Raw genomic sequence first — 24,241 nt, 5'->3', positions numbered from 1 at the left:
TCATATAATCAAAGCTATGGTTTTCCCAGTAGTAATGTATGGCTGTGAGAGCTGGACTATAAGGAAGGCTGAGCGCCGAAGAATAGATGCTTTCGAACTGTGGTGCTGGAGAAGACTCTCACGAATTCCCTGGATTGCAAGGAGGTCAAATCAGTCAATCCTACAGGAAATCAACCCTGACTGCTCATTAGAAGGACAGATACTGAAGCTGAAGCTCAAATATTTGGGCCACCTAATGCGAAGAGAAAACTCCCTGGAAAAGACCCTGATTCTGGGAAAGATTGAAGGCAAAAGGACAAGGGGTCGGCAGAGGATGAGATGGCTAGATAGCATCACCGATTTAATGAATATGGACTTGAGCACACTCTGGGAGAGAGCAGAGGATAGGGATGTACGAAAGTTCCGCCACGGATCTCGGGGAGGCCGAATGCCAGCGCATTCGGCCCCCCGAAATCGGTGGCGGAATGGCCCCCTGCCCCCCCGGGATGGGACTTACCTGGGGCGGATCTTCCTGGCGGCTGCGGCTGCGGCTGCAGCGGCCAGTCTTCCGACCGGCTGCCGCCACCACCACTTCCAAGTTTAAAAAAAAACAAAAAACAAAAAAAGTGATAGGCTACTTAAAGATTTACATAGCCTATCACGGCTAAATTTTAAAAAATACCGTGATAGGCTACATAAATGTTTACATAGCCTATCACGGCTGAGTAAAAAACAAAAACAAAAAATGCGCGTATGCAAATGGCGGTGCCCATGGCCGCCGCCATTTGTGTTCCTTATTTTGGCACGTCTTAGTCTACGTAAACATTTACGGAGACTACAGTGAAAATAAGGGGAACACAAATAGCGTAGCGTCTACGCTATTTGCGTTCCCCTTATTTTCGCCGTAGTCTACGTAAATGTTTATGTAGACTAAGACGTGCCAAAATAAGGAATGCAAATGGCGGCGCCTATGGGAGCCACCATTTGCGTACGCGTGTTTTTTGGGGGTTTTTTTTTACTCAGCTGTGATAGGCTACGTAAACATTTACGTAGCCTATCACGGCTGACTGCAGCGATGTAAACGGCGGCGGCTATGGCCGCCGCCATTTGTGTCCCTGCTAGCCAGCGGCCAGATGTCTGGCCGCTGGTGGAGCTGGCTGGTGGCTCCGCAGAATCCCTGCGGAGCGGAGCCAGCCGGCCAGGATTCGGGGGGGGGAGTGGGACGGAGTGCCTCCCCCCCAGCCAGAATTTCGGGGGGAGGGATGGAGCGCCTCCCCCCCAGCATCAGCATAATCCGCAAACAGGTAAGTGACTTTTGTACATCGCTAGCAGAGGACAGGAAGGTCTGGCATGTTATGGGCCATGGGGTCATGAAGAGTCGGACATGACTTAACAACTGAACAACAACAACAACACTAGTTGAGATACCAAAAAAATCAAAATATAAAAAATTGTATTTTATTGAATATAAAGAATGAACAACCAGGTATATCAATAAATGGAACAAGGATCTTCAATCAGAGGTGCCTATAGGAATATGGAATTCTTTTTGGATCAATACACAATAGTTATTTGTCTGAAAGAGAATTGTGTATAAATGCGGGCACAGTGGTATATAACTCCAGTCAGGATTGCAAAGATTCACCAGGGGTATTCTGAGATGTGTTGGAAATGTAATAAAGGATTTCTATTGTTGGCCACAGCACTGGCAACAAGTGTTAGCATCAGTCAATAAAATTCTGGGCCAAAGTTAGCTCTTAACTCTAAGATTTTTAATGAAAAAATTTAAAGGGCTAATAAGGAAAGGAAACACTCCTGTTATCATATGATTGTTGCCGCTAGAGTACTATATGCAAAGCATGGGAAATCGAGTCAAATCCCAAGAAGTAGCGAGTGGTATATTTAGCTATGGAATTTTGCAGTTTTAAATACTTGGATTATTAGTTATTTAGTTAGTTATTATTTAAATAACTTGGATTATTACAGCTAGCCAGGGAGGGAGGTCTTGAGCTAAATTTGAGCAACAATGTAAGGTTTTAAACAATTCCGGAACAGTCAACAAATTATAATGATTGGCAACCCATTTTGATTGATATGAGGAAATGCTGGTCAAGGTTGGTTGTTTAGTATGTTCTTGTTTTCTCTTCCTTTAGAACGTTTATTTTTAAAAATCAATTAGTAATTTTAAAAAATATATATGTTCTTGCCTTTCCTTGTAGAGAAGTTGCTCCAGCCCCCTGACCATTCTGGTTGCCCTTTTCTGCATCTTTCCCAGCTCTACTATATACTTTTTCAGATAAGAAAACCAGAACTGTACACAGTATTCTGAGTGTGGCTGCAGAATAGATTTGTACAAGGGCATTATGATAATGGCAGTTGTATTTTTTATCCCTTTTTCTAATAATCCCAATCACAGAATCTGCCTTTTGTAGAGCTGCAGCACAGTGACTTGATACCATGAACCCAACCAAGATCTTTTTCCTCATTAGTTACCACTAGCTCAGACCCCGTCAATGCATATATCAAATTATTATTTGTGCGCTGCGTGCATCACTTACTTACATTGAACTACATATGACATTCTGTTGCCCAATTGTTTTGCATTTTCACCATCCTGAATAATTTGGTGGCAAATTTGGTGGCAACTTCACTGCTCACCCTTAACTACAGATAATTTATGAACACATTAAAAATATGTCATTCCTAATACACATCCTTGGAGGACCACTCACTGCTTATTTTCTTTCACTGTGAGAACAGCTGACTTACTCCTGCTCCCTGCTTCACGTTATTTAATCAGTTACCAGTCCATAAGAGAGTCCATCCTTCTATCCCATGACTGCTACATTTGCGCAGAAACCTTTGATGAGGGAATTTGTCAAAAGCTTTTTTGGAAATCCATGTATAGTGTCTACTGGACATAAACATGCTTGTTGACTCCAAGAGGTTAGTGAGGCAGGTAATTCTTTTGCAGCAATCATACATACAACAAAGAGGTAAAATTGCTAGGTAGCTTAAATGATGGTGTCCTAGATAGTTGGCCATGGAACTGATCAGAGAAGAGGAGACCCTGGACCTAATCCTAAGTGGCGTTGAGAACTTAGTATGGGTTGTGAGAATTGTTGAACTGATTGGAAACAGTGACGAAGTGCTATCAAATGTCATGTATATGTAAGCGGAAAATGGCCAAGGAAGTCCAACACAGTCACATTTGACTAGGGATGTCTGTCGCGGGGGGAAATCTGGCCCCTTTTGGGCTCGCCAGACTTCTGTGGCACACCTGACTCAGCTTGCATTTGCATGCCAAGACGCACATTTTCCCTGAATTCCAGGGACCTTTCACGTATTTATTTATTTGCGGAAATAGACATTTGCCCAAACGTCTACTCTGCAAATTAAAAAAAATACAGAAAATCCGTCAGTGGGCCTGACTTGCTACAGAACAAGTCGGGCCAGCTGGCGGAAGAGAGTCCGCAGGGCCAAACTGATGAAAGCTGGTCGAGTTTCTCCCCACAACCAGATTCCTTCGACATCCCTACATTTGACTTTAAAAATGAAGGGATTGGTAAAAAGAAAGTTGAAAGGGAAAGTCAAGAGGGTCAAATCTCTCCAGAATGCTTGGGTTTTCTCAAAACCACAATAACAGAAGTACAGCTAAAATGCATATGGTGGGTCAGGACAGGTCCCACCAAGTCCAAGAAGTTACCAGTATGGTTAACAAACAGTGTTAAGAAAGCTATTAGAGAAAAGAAGGCTTCCTTCAGAAACTGTTAGTCCTGCTGAAATTAGAACAAGGAAGACAAACTTGTGCAAGTAGACAATAAGGGTGGGAAAAAAGGATTTTGAGGACCATATTGCTGATAACATTGAGACCAACAATAAAAAAAATCTTTAAATACATCAGAAGCAGGAAACCAACTATGGAGGCAGTTGGACTGCTGGATGACACAGCAGTTAAACAAGTACTAAAGGAGGATAAAGGATGGCAGAGCTGAATTAGTTATTTATGTCTGTCTTTACCGCAGAAGATGTTGGACATATACCTGTGCCTGAACTGATATTGTCTGGAAGGAACTGTGTGAAACTGAGGCAAATAGTGGTAATACGAAATCAAGTTCTCAGTCTTACTGACAAATTGAAAATAAACAAACCTCCATTAGTTTGTGAATCCTAATGATAATTACGGAAATTCCATAGTTTTACCATGATACCCTTTGTGAATCAAAACCAGTACTTTTCTAAATATCCGGGGGTGGGGGGGGGTTTGTTATATTAACCAATTCCGTGTCTACTGAAATACAGTGTTGTAGAAATTAGGCAAACAATGAATACTCAAGAGTTAGGGTATGTGCAAAAGTAAGTGAACCCCTGGTTGCATCAATTCAATTAAAATGAATAATTAGAATCAAGGGTTTTAGTAATTAGGTAGATCTTCAGGTGTGAGTTTGAGAGGCCCCACCCTATAAAAGGATCAGAAACTTTGTGGGTTTGATCTTTACCATATGGTTGTGTGGAAACATGTCATGCTATAATCAAAAGACATCTCTGAGGACCTCAGAAAAGCAGTTATTTCTGCTCATCAGTCTAGAAAGGGTTACAAAACAATTTCTAAGGATTTGGGGCTCCACCAATCCACTGTCAGGCAGCTGGTCTACAAATGGAAAAGGTTCAAGACCACAGTCACTCTACCCAGGTGGGGTCACCCTACCAAAATCTCTCCAAGAATAAACTGGCATCATCCAGGAAGTCAAAAAGAACCCAGAGTAACATCCAGGGAGCTGCAGATCACTCTCACCTTGGCTGTCAGGAGTGCCCTAGCTGCCTCTTACAGTCCCCTCCAATAGCCAACTCAAGACACAGATGAAAAGGATTCTTTCCAAGGCTTTATTCCTTTTACAACTTAATGACTCTTTCAGATGCTAATCACCAACGAATAAGCAAGGAACTGCACTGGGGTAGTTAGCAGAGTAGCCTAAGCTCCAGGTAAGGCAGTTGGTCCCCGTTTGAAGGGGGAGGGCGGGAAGACTCTGAACTTATGGGCTATGGAGAGGTCCTCCCTCTTACCCTTGGGTCCTTGGGACGCGACCATTGTTTTAGTGCCAAGCGAGCAGAGCGCCTCCTCGGGACCCTCCATCTGGCGCCGCTCCCTGCGTCTGTGCCGAGCGTCCAGCAAGGCCCCATCCCCCACTCGCTCGCTGCCAGGGTCACTATCTCTCTCAGGAATACAGGCAGAAGGAATCTCTCCCTGCTGCTGTGCCTGTGAGAGATGAGCAAGCTTTCCCACGGGTTGTTGCTCTTCCTCAGAATCAGAACTGCTCTGGGGCTCTATGGGCTCAGTTTCCACCCAGACATTGGCTAATGTGAGTGCGCATGGCTCCATGATCAGAAAAAGATTGAACAAGAATGGTGTTCATGGGAGGATAGCCAGGAGGAAACTACTGCTCTCTAAAAAGAACATTGCCACCTGTTTGAAGTTTGCTAAAGATCACATAGATGAACCCTAAGACTTCTGGAACAATGTTCTCCAGACAGTTGAGTCCAGGTAGAATGTTTTGGCCTCAATGAGAAACGTTATTTTTGGAGAGAAACAAACAATGAGTTCGAAGAGAAGAACCTCATCCCATCTGTCAAGCATGGTGGTGGGAATTGGGGCTGTGCACGGACCCCCTGCTTTGCTTTGGAAGCCGCTTCGAACCTTCCAAAGCAGCCCCACTTCGCTTCGGACTGATTTGGACCCCATCCACTTCAACTCGTATTTGGATCCAAAGTGAGATTTGGTTATCTGAATCATTTCGATATGACATTTTCCCATTGACTTGTATTGGAAAATAGAAACGGCCATAACGTTTTCACTTTTCACGGTACATACATGAAATCTGGGGAACTGTCAGCCCCCATGGAGGGGATCCCACCTGCCAAATTTCAGACAGTTTGGCCCAGTAGGTTTTGTGCTAGGCACAGGTAAAATGTGCTGTTCTCAAAAACTCAAACCAAACTCAGAAGGGATAATAATCAGAGAAGTTAGGTGTTGAAGCGGAGGACAGATTAGATCCCTAATCTCTGCTGTAGGTTTCTTTGAAGTGCAAACAACCCCTTTCCTCTAGTACTTTCCTATTCAAAATGACAGTCGATGACCTCAGGCTCTCAGTGGTCTTGCCTGACAGAGGCAGCAAGACACAGCAAGCAACTCTGCCAGGCGGGCATATCGAGTCGAACTATGGAAACCTTCTCCTTGTGGACCCATACTTCCCCCACTGCACCCCCTCCATGGTGGCCTGCCTAAGCTTCTGGGGGAGAGAGACAGAGAGCTTGCAGGAGTTCTGGCACTACCAGCCTTCTGCTTGCCCCTGCTGCCTGCCTGCTGGGACATGGGGGCCTCTTCCCCAAGCAAGACCAATTGGTGCTGCCTCGCTAAGTGCAGGAGGAGGCTGCTGGTGGTGTAGTGCCCTGACTGTTTCCTCCTGCTCAGAGACGCCTTGCAGTGGTGGCAGATGGCAGTGCTGGGATCCACTCCCACCTCAAAGTGGTTCCACACGACGCTGCCCTGACGTTTCTATGGAGACAGAGACTGCCTGCCTTGAGTCTCGGGGGTCACCACATGAGCAGGGCGAACAATGGAAGGGGGGTCAGGTGCTGGAGCCTCTGCCAGCTGCTCGTCATCCCCCACACCATGGAGGACCTCCTTCTCTTCACCTTCCACCACACTGAGGACATCAGACATCTCTGACGTAATGTCCATCAGTGGGCTCCACTCTTCCACTACAGAAGGAGATACTGCTCCTTTGGCAAGAGTGCTACTTCTGTTGCCAGCACCAGCCTTCTCAGTGTCCTCTGGGTACTGCAACTTGCCTCCGCACTCTGCTGCTCTACAACACCTGGATGCACTATCTGGACTGGGGGAGAGCTAGCTTGCTGACCAATGCTGCTAGTCCCAGCAGCACCTCGCCCACCTCTGCCCCTGCCAACAAGACCCCGAACACGCCTCATATTGGGCTTGCTTGCTGTGCAACACATAGTGTAGTATTAAATTATTTAAATAATAGATGTTAATCTGTTTGTGTAGTGCTTTGCTCACTGTTTTTGAAAAAGTGGACTGTGTGCTTTGACACACACAGTTTGCTTGTCCACAGCAGAAGTGCGCGTGCACATACACATACACACACGAGCAAAAGAAAAGCAAACACTAAACTACCGACAATCAATATGGGAGGGTGAAGACTATAATCCAAGCAGAAAAGGGTTTTTTAAAAATTATTTTTTAAGGAAAAGCCAGAAATCAAAAATGGAAAGGGAAAGAATATAGGAATCAAGAACGTGGTGGGGGGGTGGAGGTGGGGAGCCAAGAACAAAGACAGGAAAAGTGTGTGTGTGTGTGTGTGTGTGCACATGTGTATATATATAATAAAAAATTTAGACAGAATGAAAGAAAGGGCAAACTAATGGTTGAGAGAGAATTGAGAATGGGGGGGGGAAGCTGAAGAATGAGGCAAGGCAAGTAAAGTAAATTTTTCTGGATTTTAAATGAACATAAGAAGAACGAAAGGTAAAACCTATTAGAGAAGGGTGGGGTGGGGGGAGAGAAAGAGCAGGGAGGAAACTCGAAGTACTAAATATTTGTTTTTTTAAATAAAGAATCTACAAAAGAAAGAGATAGAATTGGGAAGGAAGAAGAGCAGTATAAACACACACACACACACCTCTAACTAAATAAATTAAGACACAGCCCTTCACCAGAATTATCTCTGTCTCTGGCAGTGAGCAAATGCAGTCATTTTTCTCCAGGTTATTCAGTATCCCCCTGCTCCCCTGGTCACTGATTGGGGACTGCTGGGTTACGTTCAGCTATAATTGGCAAGTAGAGTCGCCATTTTCCAAAGCTCTCTCCCTCCCTCCTCTTCTCCCCTTCCCCACTCCCTCCTCCTCCTCTCCCCTTCCCCAATCTCTCTCAAGTTGATACAGTTGGAGCCAGGCTGCCTGGGCTGCTCAGAAGGGATCAAAAGAGCTACAATTCTCTGAGGCAGATGAGGCACCTTGTTGACATGCCGCTTCACTTCGGGGCTCCTCGGTGCTGTTCTGATCCGCCTTGTACCACACCAAGGCACCTCCGAATCAGCCTGCTTCACCTTGTTATTCAGGCTTCAGACCGAAGAGGTGCACAGCCTTGGTGGGAATGTGATGGTTTGGGCCTGGTTTGCTGCCTCAGGACCTGGACGGCTTGTCATCATTGACACAACCATGAATTATGCAGTGTATCAGAAGTTTCTAGAGAAGAATGTCAGGCCATCTGTCTGTGAGCTGAAGCTGGACCAAAAGTGACTCATGCAACAAGGCAATGATCCTTAACATACAAGCAGATCTACAAAAAGAATGGCTGCGGAAGCAGAAATTCTATGTTTTAGAATGGCCTAGTCAAAGTCCGGCCCTAAACGCCATCAAAATGCTGTGGCAGGACCTGAAATGAGCTGTTCATGCAAGGAAGCCCTCAAATGTCATTGAGTTGAAGCAGTTCTTTTAAAAAAAAATTAGCTGTTCTTTAGTTCATTTCCATTATAATATATGTTCATTATCTGTACAACTTTTTTCAACAAATGCATAATAAACTGTACAGCAATTTACTAGTATCCATGTTACTCTATGAACAATGGTAAGATGTACATATTTTATTCTTAAGAACTAATATGTAACCTTAACTAAACTTTTGTTGCGATTTTTGTTTTTGCTGTTGTTTTTATTTGAAAGCATGTATTACAATTTGTTAATACATATACCTTCTTATTTGTTATTTTAATAATATATAGTACCTTTTTATGTTCCGTGATAACCAAAGAGTTTTGTAGGGAGAGGAACACTCCATCATTTCTCTGCATTTGTATAAACCATAAAACTGTACCATTCTTTGGTAAAACTGTCATTTTTTCTTTGCCCTTTTGCCAATTTAATTTTATTTGTTAATTTTTCTAATAACACAGTCTGCAATATTCTATTGTACCATTCTTTAAGTGAGATTCCTTTTAGACATTTCCATTTGCTGGTTATTAATAATCTAGCGGCAGTTATTAGAAATCTTATAAGTGTTTTATATAATAAATACTCATTATTACCTCGAAATATTCCCAGTAATGCTAATTCTGGTGTTTTTGATCTGCTTTGTCCAGATATTTTACTAATTTCTAGAAAAACACAATTTCATATTTTCTTACTTTCTCACATTCTCACCACATGTGTTGTGTGGTGCCTAGTTCTTTATACCCCCTCCAGAAGAATGAATTGTTGTCTGAGTTAATATAAGATAAAGTTGAATCAGTTCTGTAAGGAGGAAGGGGCCAAAATTCCCCAAAACCCATGTGAGAGACTGACCAACAGTTACAGGAAATGTTTACTTGAAGTTACTGCTGCTCTAGGGGTGCCACCAGGTATTGAATCTAAAGGTTCACATACTTTTTCAGACATGGATATTGAATGCTGAATCAGTTGTGGATAAATGAATGTTGAAAAAGCATCATGTTTGTGTGTCATTTGTTTAATCAGATTATCTATTGTTCTTTATCTGGGATTATGGTGTTAGATTAAGACCTAATAACATTTTAGGTTGGAAATATGTGACAATCTTAAGGGGTTCACGAACTTTTTCTCACCACTGTATAGAACAGCGGTGGGGAACTTCCAGCCCGCAGATCTAATCCAGCCTGCAGAGGTTCCCAACAGCTCACAGAGATGGGCCAGCAGAGTTCCTTTCTCCATGTAGTTTTCTGAATATTTTGAGAAGGTTCCACCTTTAAAGGTGGCTTATAAATAATTTTAGATAGAATATGCCTATGTTCTCTGACTGAGTTACTATGTTTCTCCACTTTGACATTAAACATTGCTAATTCTGTTTTACGATCAATTTCTTTATAAAAGCTGCTAACTTCATGTTGCTTTACCTATGCAGTGGCAAGCCTGTTGCTTAGCAAATGCCAACATATCAAATCTGGGACCATATCAGCCATTTTCCTGGAGCAGCTTTGTATTTATTTCTGGTTTTCTGACACCTGAGTTGAACCAGTCACCTCCTTGACATGGAGGTAAAGTTCTGAAGCTATCTATTTGCATTTACAGTGCCAAGTTCCACCTCTGTTTTCTTTTTTTCATTGTCACCACTCTCAGAAGCAAAGCCATCTTAAGAATATTTCTTCTGCATACTATTTTTAGACTCACAAGTAATTCATTCACACAAAACATTCAAGTATTGTTGCCCAAGTACTCTGGAGAAACAATAATGGAATAAATATTGTCCAGAAACAGTGAACAAGAAATAGCAAGAGTCAACCTACAACTCGCACTGTTATGACTTTGTTTTACTGCAATATTGCAAAGAATAATGTACAAAGAGAACAATGTCTGGAACTTCTCTTTCAATCTTTCAAATGTCTTATAAATATTCTGGAATTTATGCTTTCTGTTCCATTAGATGTCGGAACCACAGGATCCCTGTGCATGGGAACTGATGGAGGAAAGGGGTTTGGATAGTTTTTTCTGATATTCACCACTTTTTTGTCCAAAGGTCTAAATGAGCCCCCACATGCTTGCGTAACATTTAGTCAGTAGCTCTTTGAGGCAGAATCAGAGAGCCCCATGTGCAGTCCTGATAGCACATCTCAGTAAACACTAGTCAGCAATATGGTAGCTTTACTGAGCAGTGCCCTCAGTCTGCTAGCTTCTTCAGTAGTGGGAGCTGCTTTGAAGGAAACAGCAAAGACTAACCTGGTTTGCATGACCACCAGCACGGTTAACAAGTCATGGTGGCTTGTTAACCACATTGCGTGTGCCAGTCCAATTTGCTTAATTACCCTCGTTGCTGTGGTTTACCATGTCATCCAAACCTGGCAAGGGTGGGTTGCTGCCATGATTAACAAACCACAGAGAACCCATGCAGATGCCTGCATATGTCCTTCCTTCGTATTCTGGCCAGAAACTGCAACCCACAGCCAAATTACTCTAAAGTGTTCTTATTGTCATTAGGACTGTTGCAGAGTAATTGGCTTGTGAACTATAGCCATAGCTTAGATTGCATTTTTCATAATGTATGTAAATGCATTGCCATATAGATCAGGCTCCTTGGAAGTTAATTAGCAAAATACTTTGAAATGTGCTAATTAGCTTACAGAAACATTATCCCAACAATACAAAAGTATTTAAATGCATCAGAAGAAGGACACAGGCTAGGGAGGTGGTTGCTCTGCTGGATGACAAGGAAATTAAAGGAGTACTAAAGGAGCATAAGGAAATTGCAGAGAAGCTAAATGAATTGTTTACATCTGTCTTCACTGCAGAGGATGTAGGGCAGATAGACATTGTTTTATTGGACTTTCAAAAGGCTTCTGACAAAGTCCCTCACCAAAGATTTCTGAGCAAGCTCAGCAGTCATGGGATAAGAGGAGAAGTTCTCTTATGGATCTGGTTAAAGTACAAAAAGCAGAGAGCAAATGACCAGTTCTCACAATGGAGAGATGTAAACAGTGAGTTCTCCTAAGGAACTGTATTTGGACAAGTGCTTTTAAACTTGTTCATAATGATCTGGAATTAAGGATGAGCTCTGAGCGGGCCGTGTTTCCTGACAACACCATGTTCCTTAGTGTTCTTAAAACCAAAGGACAATGAAGAGTTCCAAAAGGATCTCTCCAAACTGGGGAAATGGGCATCAAAATGACAAATGACGTTCAAAGTAAGCAAGCATAAATTGATGTACATTAGGGAAACCCCCCAACTTCACATGTACATTGATGGGCCTATGCTGGCGGTGACTTACCAGGAAAAGGATCTTGGAGTTGTGGTGGATAGCATGATGAAAAAGTTGACCCAGTGTGCAGCAGCTGTGAATAACCAAATTCTGTGCTGAGGACTATTAGAGAAGGAATTGAAAATAAAACTGCCAATATCATAATGCCTTTATAAAACTCAATGGTGCGACCTCACTTGGAATACCGTGTACAGTTCTGGTCACTGCACCTCAGAAAGGATATTGTAGACCTGGAAAATGTGCAGAAATGGGCAACCAAAATGACTGAGGGATAGGAACAACTCCTCTGGAAGGAAGGATTACAATGTTTGGGGTTCTTTAGCTTAGAAAAAGATAAGTAAGGAGGAACATGATTGAGGTTTATAAAACTATGCAAAAATTATGCATGGCATGAAAAAAGTGAATGATGTAAGTATCCTTCATAAAATTAGAACCCAAGATCAGGAAACTAAATTGTACTTTTTCACGCAGTACTTTTTCACACAGCACATAGTCAAACTATGGAATTTGCTAACACAAGATGTTGTGATAGCCATCTATTTGGACGGCTTTAGAAGGGAAGTAAACAAATTCATGGAAGATAAGGCTATCTATCAATGGCTACCAGTCATGATGGCTACATATTATTTCCACTGTCAGAGGTAGTATGCCTCTGAATACCAGTTGCTTGGGAAAACTGCACCTATTCCTGGCCATGGAGAGCCTGGCCATGGTGATCCACACATTGAACCTCAAGATCGTATTATTGTAATGTGCTCCATATGGGGCTGATCTTATGGCTGGTTCAGAAGCTGCAACTAGTACAGAATGCAGTGGCTAGGTTACTCAGTGGGGTGCCTTACCATGCACATGTGCTAAAGGATCTACACTGGTTGCTAGCCTGGCACTGAGCTAGGTTTAAAGCGTTGGTATTATTATACAAAACCCTATATAACCCACGACCCTTCACCTCAAGGAATGTCTCCCCCTATAGCAACCACCCAGGCCACTACGATCTGCAGGGGAGGCCCTGTTGTCCGCATTGTGGCTTATGGATTTCTGTTTGGTGGCGGCACAGAGATGGGTCTTCTCGGCAGTGGTGCCCACCCTCTGGAATGATCTCCCATCTGAAGTATGTCAGGCCTCAATGCTGGTGTGTTTTAGGCAGTTATTGAAAATGTACCTGCTTGCTTTGGTTGTCCTGCAGCCATGACCTATCTTTGTACCAACCTCGTGTGTGTGTGTGTGTGTGTGTGTGTGTGTGTATGCATGTGGTTTTTGCTTGTTTTGTTTGTTTTTATTAATTTGTAAACTGCTTTCATATTTGTTTCAAATGAAAAGTTGTATATAAATATGGCTAATAATAAATAGATCTATCTATATAAAAGGAAGTGTTGGTTTGTATGTCCTCGATAGACTCAAAAACTGTACATCCGATTGTTATGAAACTTTAAGGATTTGTTCTACATCTATCTGGGATGGTTTTAGGCATGGTGAAAATTCTATCCACCATCTTGAAATAAAATGGCAGCCAATCCAAATTTTTAAAAATGTATAGCTTCAATACCATTTGTTCAGTGATGTGTTGCCAATATTTCATTGCTGTTGACTCCATTTACTTCTCATCGATAACTTTGTCCGTGAGGTCATATGATATGCTACATCTGCTCAAGTGGTATTATGAATAGTACCAGTTCAACTCAAAGGTTACAAAAGATGCGTGGAATTAACCCTTTTATTCTCACATCCCAGGAGGGCAAGGGGGGGATTATATTATATTCATGAAGGTGTCCAATTAATCCCTCCTGCAAACAGAATGGCTTCCATCACTGGAAATGGAAAAAGGGTGATTTCAACCTCCCACACTCCTTCAACATCTGCTCTGGAGGTCTGGAGGAACCTCTGAAACAGACTTGGGGGGGATGGGGAGCTACAGGGGGGGAGATGAGGATGGGAAAGTCCCATCCACACAGCAATACTGAATTTCACCGACTTGGCATACAACATGGGCTGTATTTCTTTTCTCTACATCCTTCTCCTAATCCTCTATGGGTTAGAACAGCTTGACCCCACAGGTGTGTGAGTAGTATCTAGTCCTGTACAAGGACCTGGCCCCTTGATGTTACCGGGTACACCCCTCAACTGATCCATGGAGTCCAGAGTTCCCTAATACTCTCCAAAGTAACTCGCTGCCACCAACTACTGATTTGCAGGGAGCAGTAGGACTCTCCTCTTTATATCCTTGTCTATGTACTTCAAAGCCAGCATGTGGGGTAATATATACCAACTTTAGAACCTTCCTAAACCACAGTACAGGTTGTTAGACATCTATTTATTTAATAAACATAAAAACACCAAGAACAAGAGTAATAAATAATGGTTCTAGTAACCCAACAACTCTGATCTCATGAACTCCTTTCCCTCTTTCTAACCAATGCGGAAAGAATCCTTTAACCTCACCCCTGATGTGTTATGTGTACTCCAGAATGGCTTGTGTCTAGTATGAACCAACGTTACGCCATGTTTGTATGCTAATGCATCCTGCCTTAGCTCCACAGTCTGTGAGAAGCAGATTGCAGCCTGTCAGCAAAGCCTGCTCTGAGAATTATAAGGGAGGATGGATTCCTCCCCAGACTGCAGGCTGATACCATTGACAGGTATCCCTTTCTTCTCATCCATGTGGGAATAAATGATACTGCCAAGCAGAGCTACAAAGAAAATCACATCAGACTTTGAAGCTTTCGGAAGGAAACTCAAGAACTTTGGGGCTCAGATAGTTTTCTCATCCGTCCTACCAGTAGTCAGAAGAGGGATAGAAAAGGGAAAGAAAAATACTCTGGGTGAATGACTGGCTACGAAGGTGGTGCCAACGAGAGAGATTTGGATTCTGGGACCACGGGCTATACTTCCTGGAAGATGGACTGTTGGCAAGGGATGGGTTGCACCTCACAAAGGCTGGGAAGAATGTGTTTGGCCACAGCATGAAGAACTTTATCAGGAGGGCTTTAAACTGAATGCTACCGGGAAGGGAGACGTAAAGTTGGAGGTAACAATGGACGAAGGCTCATGCACCGCAACGGAGAGAACAGCTCTAATAGCGCCCAATAATAGTCTTCACAAACATGTAGGAAGAAAGCCAGACTATGAAGCACATGATCTTCAATGTCTATATACAGATGCCCAGAGTATAGAAACAAACAGAGAGAACTTGAAATCTTAATACAGGAGGGAAATTATGACTTGATAGGTGTAACTGAGACTTAGTGGGATGACTCCCATGACTGGAATACAGCAACTGAAGGATATAACGTGTTCAAAAAGAACAGGAGGAACAGAAAGGGAGGTGGAGTTGCACTACATGTGAAAAATACATATCTCTGCACAGAACTACAGGAGGATGAGCTTGGTAGCCCCATCGAGAGCATCTGGGTTAAAATAAATGGGACAAAGAATAAAATGAACCTGGTGGTCAGAGTCTACCGGCCACCCAATCAAGGAGAAGATGAGGGTGAAACTTTTGAAAAGCAAACAGCCAATGTTTCAAGGAAGCATGATGTAGTAGTAGCGGGGGACTTCAATTTCCCCGATATTTGTTGGGAGACAAATTCTGCAAAACATGGCCCCTCCAGGAAATTCCTGACTTGTGTGGCGGATAACTTCCTCCTACAGAAAGTAGAGGAAGGAACTAGAGGATTGGCTATTCTTGACTTGATCCTAACCAACAGAGATGACTCAGTGGATAAAGTAGCAGTTACAGGAACTCTGGGGGAAAGCGACCATGTTATACTTGAGTTCTTGGTTCTAAAGGAAGCAAAAGCCGAGTGTAGCCAAACGCGTACCCTGGATTTTAGGTAAGCTGATTTTAATAAGCTCAGAACAATGATCAGTAAGGTCCCACGGCAAGCAACTCTAACGAGAAAAGGAGTCCAAGATGGGTGGGAGTTTTTAAAAAAGGAAATTCTCAAGGCACTTACAAACAATTACAAACAATTTCAACTAGAATAAAAGGTGGAAGACAACAGAAGAAACCAATGTGGCTTCACAAAAAGCTTAGAGATGACCTGAAAACAAAAAAGGACACATATAGGAAGCGGAGAGAAGGCCAAGCAACAAAGGAAGAGTACAGGCAGGTAGCACAGAATTGCAGGGATGGTGTCAGAAAGGCTAAAGCTGAGAACCAGCTATGGTTAGGGAGGGATGCGAAAAGCAACAAAAAAGCTTTCTTCAGCTACATGCACAGTAAAAGGCAGAGGAAAGAAATGGTGGTTCAACTATTAAATAAGGATGGCAAAATGATAACAGATGATAAAGAAAAGGCAGAAGTGCTCAATTCCTACTTTGGCTCAGTCTTCTCCCGAAAGAGGGTCTATGATACCACTGGCAAAGGCGAAGTACAGGCTGAAGGGGCAGGATTGCAACTTGAGATTGATAGGCATATGGTCAAGGAACACCTAATTACTTTGAATGAGTTCAAATCTCCAGAGCCAGATGAATTGCATCCTAGCGTAATAAAGGAACTGGCAGAAGAACTCTCAGAGCCACTGTCTATTATCTTTGAGAAATCATGGAGGACGGGTGAAGTGCCAGATGACTGGAGGAGAGCTAATGTTGTCTCTATCTTCAAAAAGGGTAAAAGGAGGAGCCTGGGAACTACAGACCAGTCAGTCTGACATCAATCCCTGGGAAAATTCTGGAGCAGATGATAAAGCAATCCATCTGTAAACATTTTGACAACAATGCAGTGATTACTTGAAGCCAACATGGATTTGTCAAGAACAAATCCTGCCAGATGAATCTGATCTCATGTTTGATCAGGTAACCTCGCTTGTGGACTGTGGGTATGCTGTGGACATAATATACCTCGACTTCAGCAAAGCTTTCAACAAAGTGCCCCACGATATCCTGATAAGCAAACTAGCTCAAAGTGGGCTAGATGAAACAACGATCTGGTGGATCCACAGTTGGCTACAGAATTGGACTCAAAGAGTGCTTATCAATGGGACCTTCTCCAACTGGGGAGAGGTAACGAGCGGGGTACTGCAGGGCTCAGTCCTGGGCCCAGTGCTCTTCAACATTTTTATTAATGACTTGGAGGAGGAAGTGCAGGGAATGCTGATCAGATTTGCAGATGACACAAAATTGGGTGGGATAGCTAATACTTTGGAAGACAGAAACAAAATTCAAAGTGATCTTGATAGATTGGAGCACTGGGCAGAAAATAGGGATAAATGCCAAGTTCTGAACCTAGGAAAAAGAAACAAAATGCAGTTACAAGATGGGTGATATGTGGCTCAACAACAATACAAGCGAGAAGGATCTTGGAATTGTTGTCGATCACAAGCTGAATATGAGCCAACAATGGGATGTGGTTGCAAAAAAGGCAAATGCTATTTGGGTCTGCATTAATAGAAGCATAGCTTCCAAATCCCGGGAAGTACTAGTTCCCCTCTACTCAGCACTGGTTAGGCCTCATCTGGAGTACTGTGTCCAGCTCTGGGCATCGCATTTTAAGAAGGATGCAGACAAGCTGGAGAGGGTTCAGAGGAGGGCAACAAAGATGATCAGGGGACTGGAAACAAAGCCCTGTGAAGAGAGACTGAAAGAACTGGGCATGTATAGCCTTGAGAAGAGAAGACTGAGGGGAGATACGATAGCGCTCTTCAAGGACTTGAAAGGTTGTCACAGAGAGGAAGGCCAGGATCTCTTCTTGATCATCCTGGAGTGCAGGACATGGAATAACGGGCTCAAGTTACAGGAAGCCAGATTCTGGCTGAACATCAGGAGAAACTTCCTGACTGTTAGAGCAATGTGACAATGGAACCAATTACCTAGGGAGGTGGTGGGCTCTCCCACACTGGTAGCGTTCAAGACAAGGCTGGACAGCCATCTGTCGGGGATGCTCTGACTGGATTCCTGCATTGAGCAGGGGGTTGGACTCAATGTTCTTGTAGGCCCCTTCCAACCCTTCCATTCTATGATTCTATTTTGTGCAGTAACTGAGTGTCAGTACCTGGCAGACTTCCATCCCTGTCCAAAGAGAGAACATTCAGTCCCTTTCCAGATAAGAGACTGTGTGAATGCCTCCAAGTAATGTGGCTAACAGGGCATGGCTAGAGTTCTTCCCTATATGTGACGTATTTCGCTGTATAAAAGCCCGCCCCACTGAACACTCAGGGCTCTTTGCCCCTTTGCTGACAGAGTGCCTTGCTGGCCATGCAATAAAGCGCTTTCAGATCCAGAGTATTACCCGTGTCTAGTGTGATCCATTGTCCAGCTAGACAACGAACGTGTTCCGCTCTTACAACACCAATTATCTTGGTCAGCTCCTGCTTCTAACTCAAAAACTCCCTTTCCATCCTAATTCAACTGTAATAAATACAAAATAAATAAACTTACTCTCTGTATCCTAACTGACTTACCCAACTGACATTAACTCTACCCATCATTCCATTCTGGTCTCTGCTATCATTCCTCCACTCATTCTTTTGTTATAAGGAGTCACACCCTGCACCAACCAACAGCACGTGTTGGACTAAATATCACTGCTCAAACAGTTTGATTACCAGACAATGAATCAATTTTGCTTAGAGCCTAATTGCTTCAAGATTCATCCAATACTGCAGCAATTTCCTGCCCCCTTCCTTGTCCCACCCAGAATGAGATCTGGACAATCTTCATGACACTTTGGGATTGTTGGCTGTACCATCTCCTGAACCTGTATTTTCGGTAAGCCTTCAGGTAGACTCTAGCTGTGAATCCCTACACAGTTTTTTGCCCTCCCAGTTCTCTCACTTAGTCAGCATCTATCTCCACGAATGTGTACTTTTAGGGCTGGTCACCCTAAGGACATCACCATCCTTCAGGTTTGTGACAACTCAATGTGTCTTTTGAGGTAGGTCAGACTGCAAGGCACTCTTTTGTTATCTCCACCTGGGTAACCATAGCTACTTTCCCTTTAAAACCATCCGGAAAGAGATTCAGACTGGCAGTGTTTATACTGATCTGAGAGGGAGGGAACACTTTTAGTCACTTCTGCCTTGCTTACAGGCAGCCAGAGTTCAGTCAGTAATTCCCAGTACATCTCATTCAAAACTTTAGAGCGAGGGTGAAACAGCTAACACAGAGTGAAAAAAACAAATCCAATGACTATGCAAATAAACCTAACTCCAGCGTTCCAGTCAAAAAGAGATTTGTTTAAATCACTGAGAGAGTAAAAGAACTATGCAGTTGCCTTAAAAAGAAAAAGACATATATTTATTAGCCGAACTATACAGTATCTCAGGAAGACGCAATACTTTACAAAGTTTCTTTTTTCATTCCCATGGGACAGAGACAGGAGAAGACCACCTCAGAGTCTGCTCCCCCCACCCCCATATGGCCATTACCACTAATACCACTAGATGTGCCAGATCGGTGCCTAGCTATGACAATGGACTGAGTAAGTGTTACTAATCTGGAGTTCAAACCACACAATACTGAGATGCTGTTAGTGGGTGGCTCTTCTGACCAGATATTGGGTGTCCAACCTGTTCTGCATTAGGTTGCCTTCCCTCAAAGGAGCAGGGTTGTAGCTTGGGGGATGTGCTGGAATCATCTTTGTCACTAGAGATTCACGTGGCCTCAGTGGCACAGAGTACGTCCTACCAGCTTCGGCTGTAGGTCCAGCTACACTCCTATCTAGACAGGGACAACCTGGCTTCAATAGTCTATGCTCTGGAAACCTCCAAGTTAGATTACTACAATGAGCTCTACATGGGGCTACCCTTGAAGACAGTTTGGAAGCTGCAGCTTGTGCAAAATGCAGCGGCCAGATTGATAGCAGGGACCAGAAGCAGCCCCAGCCCAAGGCCTCTTGCCATCTGAGGCGAGAACATGAGCCACTACCTCACACCCCTTCCCCCCGTCTCCTCCTCTGCCCTGCACCCATCTCCCCCTCACTGCAAGCTCTTTCATGGCTGCAGGGCTGTTGCAAGAATTTGGCCGGCCAGAGGCATGCAGCATCAAAGCTGGGGGGCGGGATGCAATGCAAGGGAAACAAAGGGGGCAGCTGCTCCAGAGAACTCCGCCAGCCACTCTCCCACTGCAGCAAATACCATGGTGGGTGAGTGGCTGGCAGGGCTCTCCAGAGCACCCACTGGAGCAGGTGGCGATCTCTCCTGGCAGGAATAGGCGGAGTGGTGGAATTTGCCACGCCTTCTGTTCCACCACATGATGCGGGCACCTCAGTCTGTGTCATGAGAGGGCTGCCCTGCTTGTATGTTTCCACATGCAATTCAATGTGTTGGTTTTGACATATAAAGCCTTACAGTGCTCAGGATCAAAATACGTGGGGGCCCTCCTCCAGGTGTCTCCTCCAAGGGAGGTTCAGAGGATGGCAACAAGGGAGATGGCCTTCTTGGTGGTGGCCCCCCAATTGTGGAACCCTCTCCACTGAGGTCCACTGTCATCCTTAGTTGCCAGGTTAAGACATTCCTCTACTCCCAGGCATTTGCCAGCATATGATACAGTCCTGGGACTAACGAGCACCTCACCACCCAGATGAAGCCAGAGCCTGTGGGAAAGGCACTGGCCCTTTAAAACCAGAGGTAGTGCTTGAGGGCATGGAGTTGCAGAAGGACCTTCCTGGCCAATATGTAAAACCCTGTAAGTTGCTCTAAGCCAGTACTGGGATAACTTGTCTTATCTCTCTGCAGGGTTGCTTTCCATAGTCCTGAATTTGAATCCACAGTCTCTTGAGTCAGCACCTATAATTCTGTTCAGGGTTCTGAACCTACCCTATTCCATTACTACTTATTCAGCCGCCACTCAACCCCATGTCCCCTTGCTTGAGTTCTGGCTACCTGAGTGTATGTCAATAAGGTGCAGCTGCTAATTTGTCCATCATGCATTACTATCACTTCATCTGGAACTGAGGAATTATAACAGACAATACCTCCATTATACTATTGCCTCAATAAACAAGCATGGATTGTTCATCAGGGACTGGATGCTCTTGTATATTCTGCTGGATGAGATAGGGATGCTGGAGAAATTTGAGATGGATTAAAATGAGCTTGGATTTCTAAGACTCCGACCTGCGGAATCTACTGCGGAGTGCCCCCCTCAGGCTGTGTGGAGTCTGTGGACTTTCGGATGATTTTTTTTACTTTCCTGAAATTTACATGTATAAATTTGTAGAAAAATATGTAGGTTTCTGCCGAGGAAATGTTGAATGGAATGGGGGACAATACACTAAATGTTACATATAGAGGTAAATTATGTAAATACTTACATAAATACTTACGTAAATATTTACGTATTTTTCCATATGATGAAAAAAAAAATTTGCATCCGCCTATGGGCGGATGACAGAACAGAAGGCACCTGACAATCCGCAAAACACAGATGGAGTGGATTTTACAAAGTCCATACATCCCTAGGATGAGATGCAGCTACCTATCTTACCAGTTTCTGTCCACGTCATGTGTCTTTAAGCATCATTCAGCAAAATGAAACTAATATAGGGGTATATGGCTGCAGCCTCAGTTGCCTTGGGTCCTATTGATCTTCCCCTGGTAAGGATTTTCAAGAGTAGATCACTCTACTTTCATTCACAGCACCAAATGCTGCTAATTTTTGCTAAAGGGTAACTTGAAACATGTGTTCCTTCAGCCATGGTAAGAGAAGTCTGATTCCGCCATGGAGATGGGTACAGGGAACAAGCCCCATACTTATGATGCCGTAACAGGCTAGAAAACACCATTCCACAGCATTAGCAACATTGTCATGGTGCTGCTGCCTACTTTCTCAGCTTTGATTCTTCACCACAACAATCCTAACCGTTTTCAATGATAAACTCTTGAATCCATGAAAGTAATCCAAAGGAATTTCTTATCTACAAACTGGGTGAAAATTGGTGAGTTGCCTTTTCTCCTTTTCCCCCCTAGATAAACACCCAGGAAATTATCAGAACCAGAAGTACATCTGATGTGGTTTTAAATATTATTTTGAATAATTGTGGGAATATAAATAAAAGAACAAGCAGTTGCCTGGGTGCAGAGTGGAATGATGTTAGTTATTAGTTAGTTATTATTCAGCTATTTTGTACTTTTCCATCAGCTGTGATTAGGCAATATTTCTGGTAATGAGTCTGAATCTTTGTATCTGAATGTGAATCTCTATTGATAAAGCTACCACTTCTGAGTTGCAGCTTGCACAGTCATAGTGGCACATTTTTCAGTTGCTGCAATCATGGCAATTACCCTCAAGAAGTTGTATGCATGGAGAGCACTGTTAACGAGACATTGTCTGCATGAATGCATCCTGGGACAGCATCACATGGAGACAAAACCAATGGTGAAAGCTGGTCCTTAATCAAATCTGGCATTTCCAATGCAGAAATTGTTACAATAACGTCAGAAGTGTGCTTGTTTACAAATACCATACTTTATGATCCAAACACAAACCAAACGCATATAGATTCCCCAAAGAAAAGTATTTTTTGATAAGAACAGTTCAATCTATGATAACTGTTTTGCAAATATGAAGATTAATTTATACCATAATTGCTTTTCCTGTCTAGAGTGAAAGCTTTAATTGGCCAGAGATAGTACTTTAAAGCACGACAGATGCTATCAATAAAAAAATACCATAGGAACTGAACAGAACAAACCTACAACCTTACTTATTACAAAAGCAGTATCACATTTCTACAAGCTGAATTTAACAGGAATAATAAAATAGGCCAGACACGAGCATTTAATAAGATATACTACATCACCACAACGGCCTTTTCTATAGATTGGAAAATGAGTCTCTCTCTAACATGATTTGATACCTTCTCATTCAATTTGCTTTCATTTCTAGCCTAATACATTCAAAATGTCCATAATAATAAAAAAAATAAAAACGTTTATACAGAATACACTACCAAAAAGAACAACAAAAACAACCTGATTAATTTTTCACCTATTTTCACAATCTTTGCACCAAATAAAAACCTTCCTGAACTGTTGATAATTGAACAAATGTTTCTGTCACTTCTACTGCAGGATTAGCCAATGTATTACTGGCCAAACTAGTGGGGGGGGGGGGAGAGCAGAGGAGAGGTGAGTTTATGTAGTCCAGAAGGCTTTATTCAATCCTCATCTCAATGTCCTGTAGTTCTCTGTTTGCCTTTTCCTTCACCTAGTGTATGTGTTAGGGGTAATGTGAGTTTAATGGTTAATGTGCACAACAACCAGCTATTGTGCACATTTACCACACTTCATTGAGCCTATAATCTGTTAATGAAGAGGAAGTGCACACATTCTCCAGCCATTATGCTTAATCTCCAACAGGCCTTGGAGAATGTGCATATCTCAACTTTATTTTCCACATTCTCTAGCCATTGTGCATAATCTCCAACAGGCCTTGCAAAGACAGAATATATGGGAAATTACCCTCCCTGTGGAACTCCCTCCTCCAGAGGAAGCTTGGGTATCTCTTGGAAATGCAGCCAGACTGTTCTATTCAGGCAATATTACACATCTGCCATTATCTAGAATGAGTAGTTATAGAACACATTTCAAGCGTGAAGACTATGTTATAGATTAGGCATGTTGAACCTCTTTCAGCCCGAAGGATGAATTCTGTTTTGGAGAAGCTTTCAGGGGTTGCATTCCAGTGGTGGGAGGGCCCAAAGGTAGGGGGGGCAGGGCCAAAGGGGTGGGGCCAACAATGCCAGTATATTTTAGCTTAAAGCTCTTGCTGCCAGTAACTAAGGGCACAATCCTATGGCTGCTAGTCAGCGGCTAGACAGCCATAGGATAGGTTGGTTCCCGGAGAACCGACCCCCACCCCATTCTGTGCCGCCTCGTAGGCAGTGCGGATTGGCCCTGTGCTCCATGCTTGCAAGAGCGCTGTGGAGTGGTGAAAATGGGGTGTTCCCAGGGGTGGGCTGGGCGGGGCGGTTGGAAATGCCGGTACGACACATCCTATGTGTCATCTGGCTGCCACTTCCCACACTCCCAGGTCCTGTAGCTAGACAGCCGAAATTGGCTGTCTAGCCATGAAAGTAGGGCAGGGGGAGCGAGGAGGAGATCCCGCTCCTCACCACTCCTCCCGTCCTTCACTGGATAGGTAGTCACCCCCAGGCTCGGAGGCGACAGTCAATCCAGATAGGACTGCTCCCTAAATGCCTTAGGGGAGGCATTTCAAACTTTTAGAATGGGGAAAAACTGCACAAAAGCCGAGAAACCACCAAATGAACGGTGGTCGGGGAATAAGGGTGTGGCCATCTAGGGAAGCTCAGAGGGTTGGAACTGGCCCTGGGCCTGAGGCTCTGCACCCTGTTACAGATTCAGGCTTCCCATAGATCAATTTCTCAATTACAACAGGTTTTATCATTCAAAGCAGACTGGAGTGGTGGTGGTGAAGATCTGACGACATATGGAGAGAAAAACATAGATGTTTCATTTAATTAAAAAAAAAAACTTTGACATGATTTCCTTGATCTAACTGCTACTTCTTCATATTGTCTTTCTT

At 43.5% G+C, this 24,241-nt stretch overlaps 1 protein-coding gene across 5 annotated transcripts in view; it reads right to left on the bottom strand.

Moving 5' to 3' along the window:
- The window catches only part of RABGAP1L (RAB GTPase activating protein 1 like), a 280,035-nt gene that overhangs the window by 46,105 nt on the left and 209,689 nt on the right, over positions 1-24,241 (bottom strand). The gene's annotated exons all lie outside the window — the stretch shown is intronic.

This window comes from Heloderma suspectum, chromosome 4 (assembly GCF_057233095.1).
Source record: "Heloderma suspectum isolate Gila_16-S chromosome 4, 16-S_ref, whole genome shotgun sequence".
NCBI lineage: Eukaryota > Metazoa > Chordata > Lepidosauria > Squamata > Helodermatidae > Heloderma > Heloderma suspectum.
The sequence above is the reverse complement of the archived record's forward strand: the minus strand, read 5'-3'. Positions and strand labels throughout refer to the sequence as shown.